This window comes from Zalophus californianus, chromosome 11 (assembly GCF_009762305.2).
Source record: "Zalophus californianus isolate mZalCal1 chromosome 11, mZalCal1.pri.v2, whole genome shotgun sequence".
NCBI lineage: Eukaryota > Metazoa > Chordata > Mammalia > Carnivora > Otariidae > Zalophus > Zalophus californianus.
Genome location: NC_045605.1, coordinates 24,438,773 through 24,449,455, shown reverse-complemented (window position 1 = coordinate 24,449,455; position 10,683 = coordinate 24,438,773). Strand labels below are relative to the sequence as shown.

The window sequence follows — 10,683 nt, the reverse complement described above, 5'->3', positions numbered from 1 at the left end:
TTAGAGCCTGCACAAGCTGCAAGAGCAACAGGAAACGGCCAAGGGTATATATATATATATATATATAGCCACATTGTGTTTCTCCAGAGGTGCTGTTTTGCACAGATTATTATGAACTTTTTTACCGGGAGAGGACAAGGCATCTGCCTTTTCCGCAGGGCCTCCTGATCCCTCCACCTGAGAAGGAAGAGGGACATTACGCCTTTTGGGTTTCTTCCTTTTCAAGGTGAACAGACCAGTGCATTTTCTTTTCCAAAGGATTTCCGGATCCATTCAGCCAAGGCTCAAAAAGGATGGGAAACAGCAATGGAAAAATGCAGGATTTTCATGAGCCTCTAAATATAATCCATCTGGGAAAATCATTCATTCCATAGATTGAGTTTCCCTTGAAACACATTAATTAGACTTCTCTTCCACACACCCCGCCCCCCACCGCCCTTACAGTCTCCTGGCAAATGAATACGTCCATCCCCTCCTAGTATAACCCTCACAAAGCCCTTGGTCTAGTTCCCTTGGATCCTACTGGGGCAGAGCCCACAGAAAAGTTGTGGGTGCCCAGGCTCGCAGGGCCTGGCCCCACAGACCACCTTTGTTCTCAAACAGGTGCAGTCAGAAGGAAAGGAAAAAGGGTCCTCGTTCCAGCCCCTCCCTCAGAGCAGAGCCATTCAGCACTGCTTTGGATGTGACTTCCTTGGCGTGCCAGTTTATTTATCAAATTCTAGACTAAAATGCCTATTCTCGAGCTGGGCTGTGGCTTTAGCAGCTCGGATTGGCCCTGTACCCCCTGCTGAAGAAACTCGGGGATGAGCCTTAGGAGCAGCAGGTCACTGACATGCTGGTCTCACAAAGGGGGCCTAAATGCGTTGGTCTAATGTGCAAGCTTGGGGGACTTGGGGCAAATTAGGAAACTGCTCTGAGATTCGGGTTTTCATCTGTAAAATGGGAATAATGAGGTTGTGAGTAGTAGAGGAGAGAATCTGAGTAAAGTTGTTAGCCTTGTACCCACATGAGTGAGTATGTAACATCACAGTTAGAGCTGAGGTAGTAAGAATATGAAATCAGAGTGGGACTGGGCAGCAGAAGAATCGTGAGTAGAGACGCTGATTTCAAAATTTCCAACTTTTTGTGCTAACTCAGTTGGCTACCTCATTCACCACAAACAGACTCTGTATTCTGATGCTGGACCTGCTCAGAGGCTGGGTTCACTACCGTTCCTCCGAGCAGGCTCTAAGAGAATGCCACTTCATAAATGCGGTCTTGGTTCTTCCTATTCCGAGAAGACGTTAAACTTGTAGGATGCATTGTGAAAAAATAGGCACCAACATTCTGGAGAACAGTTTCAAAGTTTCTTCAACCTCCCAGTGCCACCAGCCAAGGGCCGGGACACGGGCCTCCAGGCTGGTTCAGAAGGACCCAGCTCAAGAAGCAGAGGCGAATGCTTCTGCTTCCCAGCCTTTCAGAAAGGGGGTAGGTATCTGAGGCTATTTTGGATGCTTTCTACCTGGCACAAGGAGGCCAAAGGCAGTCGAAGGGACCCAGGCTGTACTGAGCCTGGAGCCCGGTACTTGTTCAGGAGCCCTTCATGGGTGCAGATGGCCCATGGAAACCCCCATCCGCCTCTGGCCCGACCCTTTCCTTTCCCACCTCTTCCACTGCTAGGAGTCCCAAACCATTGTTCAGTCTCATTATTGAAAGCTGAGCACGCAGTGGCAGGGTCCAAAGCCTGCGGCTCTGTGTGCCTGAGATTAAGACGTTTTATCTGATCTTCGGCAACTTGCAGAGGAAATCCTGTTCCAGAACTCAGAGCCCTGCGCGAAAGGTTGCCGGCAGTTCTTCCCTCCCACCTGCGAGATAAATCAGGACACTTGAAATGCTTAACATGGGCTCATTGTTTATAAATATAATCGTCTCCCTTCCTGTAACGCCATTAGTCCCACCTTCTACCTTTTTTCTTTGAAACCTGGCATAGCAACGTCTCTTGGCGGAGCCTGGCCAGGTGTCCTTAGCGTCCTCATTTATAGAGGTGACCAGCAGTAGATGCTCCCTGCAGATGAAACTCCACGGGGACCCCGTCTTTAGGAATTAGATTCATGCAGAGGCCCAGCAAGTTCTTCAGGAAGCAGACAGGCACGGGCCGCCCTATCTGCAATGTGAAGGCTCAATGTGGGTCTCACCTCCTTGAACCAGAGAACCCCGGGCAGAAGGGCACATTCTCTGGTGGTTGGAGTCGAGGTTGTGGAGAGCTGTGGGTTCCTTTCATTTCCTTCACCCCACCCTCCGAGCCAGAGGGCTAACTGAATGAGGTTTGTTTGACATGGTTTATGATATCCTGCCCCGTGATGTGAGTAATGCAGGATTCCCTCCTCTTCAGGAAAAGTTGGTGATGCCCGCTTGTGTGAATTGGGGAGGGGAAAGAGGATACTCCCTGTACCTGAAGGAGGGAATCCCCAAGACAGAATCTTCTGGAGAGCCTGCCCTGGTTCTTCTCCTACCACTCCTTCTATCATTTCCTTCACTGCCCAGCAGGAGCAGATCTGCTGATCGCTCGTCCCCCAACTCCGCCCAGAGCTGTACTGGGCGCCTGTGGGCAATACACCAGAAAGAAAAGGCATCGAACTTGCCTGAGCGACCTCATCCTTCCAGGGGCTGCAGGAATTACAAAGGTGATGATGTGAGAAGCATGTAAGAGCATCAGCTCACTAGAGAACTGCCCAGAAGCAGGCAAGGAGGGGAAGTCCGGTTCTAGATCTGACACAGCTAAGGCGTCTGACCTTCACCTGGGCGGAAAGGGGGCTCCCAGACAATTCCTAGGCTCTTTCTGGATCTGGCATTCCATGAGAGTCTGTGACAGCCCCTACCAGATGATAACCCACTAAGGATGAAGCCAGACCCTGCTGCCACCTCACGGGAAACTGGGGGTGCACTGCCTCCTTCGTTCCCTGGCGCCCGGGGTGGGGGAATGGTGGCCACTGCGCTCGCAGGGAAGAGCGAGTCCCTGCGTGCCTGGTCCCCTCCTGATTCCTCTCACTGTGGAGCTGCTCTGCTGAAGGCCCACTGAACGGAGCCCCGTTTTTGTTCTGTTTTGTTTCAGCTTGTGAGGAAAACGAACTCGCTAGTCAGTATGGAACTGTCCTGAGGGGAAGTGGGTGCTGGGAGGGAACGTTTGCTTCTGCCCACTGCAGGCCCGACAGAAGCGCAGGAATGCTGCTCCTCGGGCCCGTCAGCTCTGCACCCTTCGACGCCACAAACAAGCCAGGCACGGAGGACAGGTGCCTGTCCTGCTCCGAGCTGGCCACGGCCGCTGGCTGCAGGGGGGAGCCCGAACTCGCGGCATCCCTCTCTCCCCAGCTGTACCTTCAGTGACCTCCCATGGGGATCGAGAAGTCCACCCCGGTGGGAGTATTTACATCATGGAGCTAGGGAGAGCTGGCTGTTGAACATTTATCAGCACACGTGTTTGGATGTACCTGCTTCCCAAGCAAATGACCACTACCCAGGACCTAGCACCAGGATGTGCTCAGGTCTTGACTGACTTCATCACCCCTGGAGGGCTGCAACAGGGCTCGGCTGCTGAGAGGAGCACACAGGCCTCCCCGGTCCCTTATTCTCTTTCCCTTGGAGACTTTGAGCAATTTTCTGTGGCTGCTTTTCTAACCCGTAAGCAATAAAATAGATACTACCAGTCACTAGGGATTGAGGAGCTGCTATTTGCCAGGGGCAAAACTGAGCCCCTGGTGTTAAGTTTTGTCATCCAGTTGTACCCCCACCCTAGCCTAAGGATGTCCTTTCCCCATCTCCTAGTTCAGGAAGCTGAAGCTTGGGAGGGTTACCCAGCTCATAGGGGACAGAGCTAAGATCTGAACTCAGATCTGTCTGATTCCAAACTGTGCTCCTTCCAAAGCCTTCCCACTACATAACCTGCCTATTGTTAGTCAATAACATTATTCTTCCTCCTTGAAAATATATCCAAATGATATTACCTTGAGGTAGGACCTCAAGTATGGCACAGCTCCTGGGGCCACCATATAATCAATATTACCCTTTCCAAAGACAAACCACCCTCCCCCACAGGACATACTTCCTCTTCCCCCAACTCTACCCCAGCCGTTGTCCCTCCCCTCCTTCAACCTCTACTCAGAACTTACTTCCTCCTTGAAGCTTTCTCTCATTAACCCCACCCAGTTTTGATCACTTCACCAACTTTGCTTCTCCTCAAATACTCACACTCAAATTTGCACTAGATTTCGTTTGCCTTATTTTTACAACTGGAGTCCATCTGGGTCTTCTTCATTGAGCTGTACCTTGCCCCTCTCTTTTGTACTCTTCCCATGGTGCCTGGCAATGGGGCTGTCTGCAGGGGCCTCTTGGGGTGGGCCTCCTTTGTCCGTATCTGTGGGCCTCTGAACGGCCTGTTCTTCCCATCCCCAGTGGGGGGTACAAGGACATTCTCTCAATGATCCGGCCAAATGACTCAAGCACCCTCTTTGTTCTGGCTAAGATGGTGAGTGTGGAGCTTGGGCAAGAGGTCAGGAGAAAGAACCTCAGCCAGTTCCATGTCACTCTGGGAATTCTCCTTTCCAGACCTAACATTCCATGAAACTTCGGAAGACTTTCTTGAGCCAAGACAAGGACTTGATTCTCTCTAGAAGGGTCTTAGGATTTCTCCTCAGGTCCTTTCTACTCTCTACTCCCTCATATTGACTTGTTGGTTGAAACTAGCAATGGAGTAGGAGTTTGGGGCTGGGGCTGGGGAGGTATCTTTCTGTTTGATGGGTGGTGTCTGAAGGGTGTGAGTACATAGGTGAGTATGAGTGGGTGTTAGCTGGGGAGATTAGGCCTGAGACAGGAGCTGGGACACAGTTACATAGGTTACTCTGTGCTTCAGAAGTTCCCCAGTGGACTCAGAGTAGAGGCTGGATCTTGGGTCTTCTGGGGGAAGATACCAGCAATGTGGTAGTAACAGCTGGTCTGATTTGCATTTGGGAAGCCAGACTGTTTCAGACAGCTCAGCTGATGCAGGGAGCCATTCCTCTGACGGCCTTCCTGGACAGTGAGGGCTCCTCTCTCCTCCCAAACTCCTCTGCTGTCCTGGCCCCTACTCCCCCCGTGCCCTGAATGCCTTGTAATTCCTCTCCACTCGAAAGACCCGGCTGTGATCATCACACTCCCTGCTTCTGTCTTCCTGACACGTTCACAGCGTTCCTCCCGCATGGCCTACTGCTTTTAGACTGGCACACAGTTTTCACAAGAAGGGTTTTTGTGGTTTGGGTTTTTTTCCTTCATAAGTTTGCAGCTGCTAGTTTTGAAACCACCAGCCCTGGGGCAACGCAGTCAAATAGAGAGCAAGAGAGAAAGAAAAGGAGAGAGAAGAAAAGGAAGGATGAAAGATGTCTGTAAATCATGTATTACATGCAAAAGTTCTGTGTGGTCGCCTGTCCTTGCCTTGCCTTCTCAGCCAGGCTTCTGTGAGTGGAAGGCCCTTGGGCACCTGGAGGTGGATTTGACGGAGGATGCTCCTTATTCCAGAGCCCCTGGTTGCCTGTGCTCCCAGGTGAGACGTGAGGGGCTGACATTTTTGGTCATGCTCTGAAGGGGACCCGCCAGCTTCCCTCGCCCTGCTTGAAGATGTGCCCTTGTGTAGACACACGACACGTGTGTGCTGGGGACGGAGCAGAGGAGAGGAGGCAGGAGACACAGGGAGACCCTAAGTTTCTGAGTATTCTACAGGGATCAAGTTCAGGCTCACCAAGTGGGTTACTCTCGAACCCTCGAACAACGTGGAGGTTAGGGGCACAGAACCCTGCACAGTTGAAAATCCACCTCTAGCTTTCGACTCCCCAAAAACTTAACTAACAGCCTACTCTTGACCAGAAGCCTCACCAGTAACATCAACAGCAATTGGCACCTGTTTTGTACGTTATACGCATTATACACTGTGTTCTTACAATAAAGTCCGCTACGGAAAAGACAACATCACAAAGAAAATCCTCAGGAAACGAGAACACTTGCACACTGCTTTGCTGTAAGCCATCCAAGTCGAAGTGGGCCCGCGCAGTTCAAATGCGTGCTGCTCAAAGAGTCAGCCGTATTTAGCTGAACGCAGACTCGAGGCAAGAAGAGGAGCCAGAAATAAATGAATCCATAAAAAACTTCACATTCAGGTCTCCCCTTGCCCCTCCCACATTCACTGCATTTGTGGCAGCTAATTATAGTTTTTATCTAAACCAACAGAACACCTAGCAGCACAGCCCAGAGTCATACCGCCGGGCAGAGCATGGCAGCCAGTCAGGACGGCGAGCTGTCAAGCTTATTCTGGGTGGCTTTTTTGTGTCTCCTATTTGCTGGCATCTTGCCTTGAACCCCATAGCTCTCTGTGGACCCGGATGAAAGCACTTTTGCTGGTAGTCAGAGGGAGAATCGTGGTCATATTACCAAGGAAATGAGAAAGGGTTGGTCCTCCAAATCAGGCCTGCTTTGACTGAGAAGGCCGGGACAAATCTGGGCTGTTGAGAATCTCTGGGGTTCTCTTTAAGGGCTTAGGATATGTTCTCTTTGCATGACCTATAAAGCTACCCAGCACGGTGAGGGCCTTGCCTGGAGGGGGAGCTCTACACGGATGCTTAGTCAATGACATTGAATGGAATATTGGGCGCCATACTGTCTTATAAAAACATGTACTGATTTTCCTGTCACCTGCAACCTAAAATCTAATTCTCTACAGCCTGATACAAAAGTTTTTGAAGGGTCACGTCCTAACTATTTTCCAGCTTCCCTCCATACTTGTGGCTCCCTTATTAATAGGGCACGCTCTTCCCCATGTTCATGTTCCCGTTCACGCCTCTTCCCTCTCCCTGGAATACCCTGTCCGGTAAATTCCAGATCATTGTAGAAATCAATTCCATTGTTACCTGCACCCTGTGAAGCCAACCCTAAATCCCTTAACCCTTTCTAGCAGAGTTCGTTGTTCCTTCAGTTGGTTTCCTGAGACACTTTGTATGTATCATGAAAGCACTTTCTGGTCTTTAGTGTGTGCTTGCTCTCTCTCTCAAATAAATAAATAAAACCTAAAAAAAAAAAAAGAAAACCAAGCAAGCACAGTCCATATATGCCTGTTTCCTTCAGGGGACTCTGAGTCAATCAAAGACAGGGACCCTGTCTAAGTCATAATTGCATTCACAATGCAGCACTGTGAATAGTAGGTGCTTAGTAAATGATCGCTAAATTATTAAGCGAAGGAATGGGCTCCATTCATCTCTCCCTTGGAATCTCAAGCAGAGTCTTCCTACACCTGTTCTCCTTCTTTCCTTCTTTCCCACACATGGCCACCTCCTGATGTTCAGCCCATCTATGGCGCTGGGAATGCAGTTCTTTTATTTCCATTTCTGAAATGCCTGGCCTTGTGCATAAGTTCTGTAACATTAACCACAGCCATTTGCTGCTCATCATGCTCCTGGGCCTCCAAGGTTTGTAAAGATATTGATTCACGCCCGAAGATGTAGACACCCATGAAGATGAGCCTTCCTGGATCACAATGTACCTCCTCCATGAAGACTCCCCATACCAGTCCAAACCCACAGCCATTTTCCTTTCCTTCTGAATTTTTTTTTCTTTTTGGCTTTTCTTGCTTAATGCTGCCTGATCCGTCACTCACTTCTCTCTTCTCTTTAATTTCTCCACTGTTGTTTTGGACTTGTATGCAGTTGTCATGGATATTTTTTTCTCCTGATTTTCTGGAGACTCCCCCATGCTTCAAATTACCGGATACATGATCAGAATACAAACTGAATGACGGTGTGAGATGTTCTGACATGGGCTCTCTGCAACCTGCATCCTTCCCCGGACCCTGGGGTTTCCCAAGGGAACGGCACCTCGCTTGACTAGCTGCTGCTGAAGTAATATTAATTAGCCACATCTCAAGGACTATAGTTTCTGTAATGGACTAGATCTCCAGACTTTACACATTTTTGGCCCACATCATTTCACTTGACTGTGGGAGCTATACCACCTGGTTTCTTGGTTCGAATATTGATAAAAATTGCAGAAATCTTCCCAGCAGAGAGAGCTCTCTCCCCGGAGCCTGAGCAGACGTATACCCGCAGAGTTTGCTCCTACCCCAGGGCCGCAGATAAGAAAATGAATGCCAACTGTGAAGGTCAACTGTAGGATAAGTAGGCCAGGTGGGTTTTTTAGATGTCTACAATCACCAAATTGGGGTCTGCAGCCTGTTCTGCCTCTTGTCTGAACCCCGTCCTCCCCCTGCACTCCTACCGTGGTGCCTTCTCCTCCATGGCTTGAACCTTTCTAAAAAAGCATCCCTTCATAAATTCTCCTCTGCCTTCTCTCCTTCCCCTCCCCCACAGGCTGTCAAAACTTGCCAGGTCTGCCACAACCACAGGACCTTGGGAAGCTAAGCTCATATAGTAAATGCAGTCACTCAAGTCATGTCAATCAGTGACTTTTGCATATTGACATGAGGTTCCCGGAGGCTCAAAAAGAAATGAGCTCAGTTATGACCATTTCAGGAAGATAGGTTACTGGTGGTGGAGTCTTGCGGGGGTGCATCTTTCAGAGCCTCTCACTATGGCTATATCTAAGGCTAGCCATGGGCACGGGAAAGCTCCTCCCACCCCCTCTCTGCTCCAGGATGACCAGGGAGCCTCTGACTCTAAAGCTGGTTGGTGGGGTTTTAGGCTAGAAGGGTAGGAAAGGAGGTCCCCCAATAAATACCTGGCCTCAGTCACCTGGCTTGGAATTCAGGGTTTGGAACGTCATTCAATTCCTTCATTCCTAAAGCTGACCTTCTAGAGAGTTTGGAGCTAGCAAGTTTCAGATTCATTTGCGTCAACATGTTGTTTGGTTAATGCAGCTGAGCATCTAAGCTCATTTTCTTAGAAACAGGAAATCCCAGTGTGCCAAGAGTAAACAGATCCCAGCCCCTGAAGGTTCAAGTTCATTTAGGAACTCCCTGACCACAAGGGGCTGTGGGCTGTGTGTTCGAGCCAGGCTCGCTACTCCTGCCCATAACTGATCTTGCACAAAGAGATGGTGTCTCTTCAGCTCAGCAGCTGGAAGAGCTGTGAGCAGAGCCATGCTCAAGAGAGGCTGGGGATAGGTTAAGGACAGGATCCCAATCTCAAACATAGCATAGAAGAGTATCAAGGGTCTCTTATAACTCAGCAGGTGTTTCCCCTGAGACCCCCACCGCAGACTCTTTGACTCTAGGTGCTTCCTTTTTATTCTTTGTATCTTTCAGGACAGCAGGGATCTTGTCTTTTCTTTTCTTTTCTTTTTTTTTTTTTTAGGTTTTATTTATTTATTTGAGAGAGAGAGCAAGCACAGCACGGGTAGCCGCAGAGGGAGAGGCAGAGGGAGAAGCAGACTCCCCACTGAGCAGGGAGCCCAATGCAGGGCTCAATCCCAGGACCAAAAGATCATGACCTGAGCCGAAGGCAGACGCTTAACCGACTGAGCCACCCAGGCGCCCGCGTATCTTTCTCCATCCTACTGCTACTTCCAGCACAGAGCCCGAACAGGAGGCACTAAGAACATATTAGTGGGATGAATGAATGATTAACTAAGTGGCACCATGTGAGTCAAGGCATTAATGAAGAGCTTGACTGTCCCAGCTTTGCAAGGCACCGTGCAGGGGTGAGCCAATGTGGGGCTGGTCCTGAGGGGCTCGTAGAGGATTCTCCTTCATACACTTGTCAGCACACGACTGGGAAGGACTGATTCTACCAAAGTTGCCAGGAGGTTCCAACCTCTCAAGGTTACTTGAGTGAGCTCAGGTTAGTGGGGGCTGGAGGAGAAGAAAATCATTGGCTGGGTGGTGGGGGGAAGGGTACGGGTGGCCAGAGGGGCCCCCACTGCCGAGGTCCCACTCCCTTGCCAGACAAAGAGCCCTCAGAAAGCTACCTTCCCAACCTCTGCCACACACGGAGAAGGCAAGAGGGTCTGGCCTCTTGCTGACAAGGAGCCGGCTGACCCTGTTGCTGTGAGGGGCAGGGAAGTGGCAGGCTGCTTGGCCAGACGCTGGGCTTGCTGAGCAGTAACGGGGGAGTATGGCAACGGAAGAAAAGAGGCAGCTCTTCTATTATTAGTAGTTGCTTTCCACGTATGTGTAAGTCAAACAGCCTATGCAAAAAGAGACCTCGTGGCAGCAGGAAATTCAGAGTTGTGGGTGTCTTTGTGCTATCAGATCAGGTCCTGGGTTTGCCTGTAATCCGGTCTCCGCGGGCTTCCATGGGGCGAGGCCTGGGAGGTGAGCTAAGGCTGGCCCCGCCTCCCGGGCCTCCAGTTTTATGACTCAAGAGGGACTCTGTGACTTTTTTAACATCTCCTTTTCAGCATTTCATGTGGCTTTCTTTCTAAAGGCTATAAAGAATATTTTATTGAAATAAAAAGGAAAGAAGTTTAACCCTGTTACAAAATGCCATCCCTGGTCCAGAAACTGGGGAGAGCCAAAGTGACATATACTAAAAGCCTGGCGCTTAACACTCTTTTAGTGATTTACTGTACATCCATTAGAAGCAGGGATGTAGAAGAATATTTAATGTTATAGGAAATATCCATAATTTAGTAGTAAGAGAATAAAAGGAGGTTGCAAAACAAATGATTCTGGTTATATAAAAATAAGGCATATATGGGGCTGCCTGGGTGGCTCAGTTGGTTAAGTGTCTGCCT

General features: G+C 49.7%; 1 protein-coding gene across 5 annotated transcripts in view; it reads right to left on the bottom strand.

The window, feature by feature from the left end:
• Positions 1-10,683, bottom strand: part of FLI1 (Fli-1 proto-oncogene, ETS transcription factor) — a 120,895-nt gene that overhangs the window by 77,818 nt on the left and 32,394 nt on the right. The window lies entirely within an intron of this gene.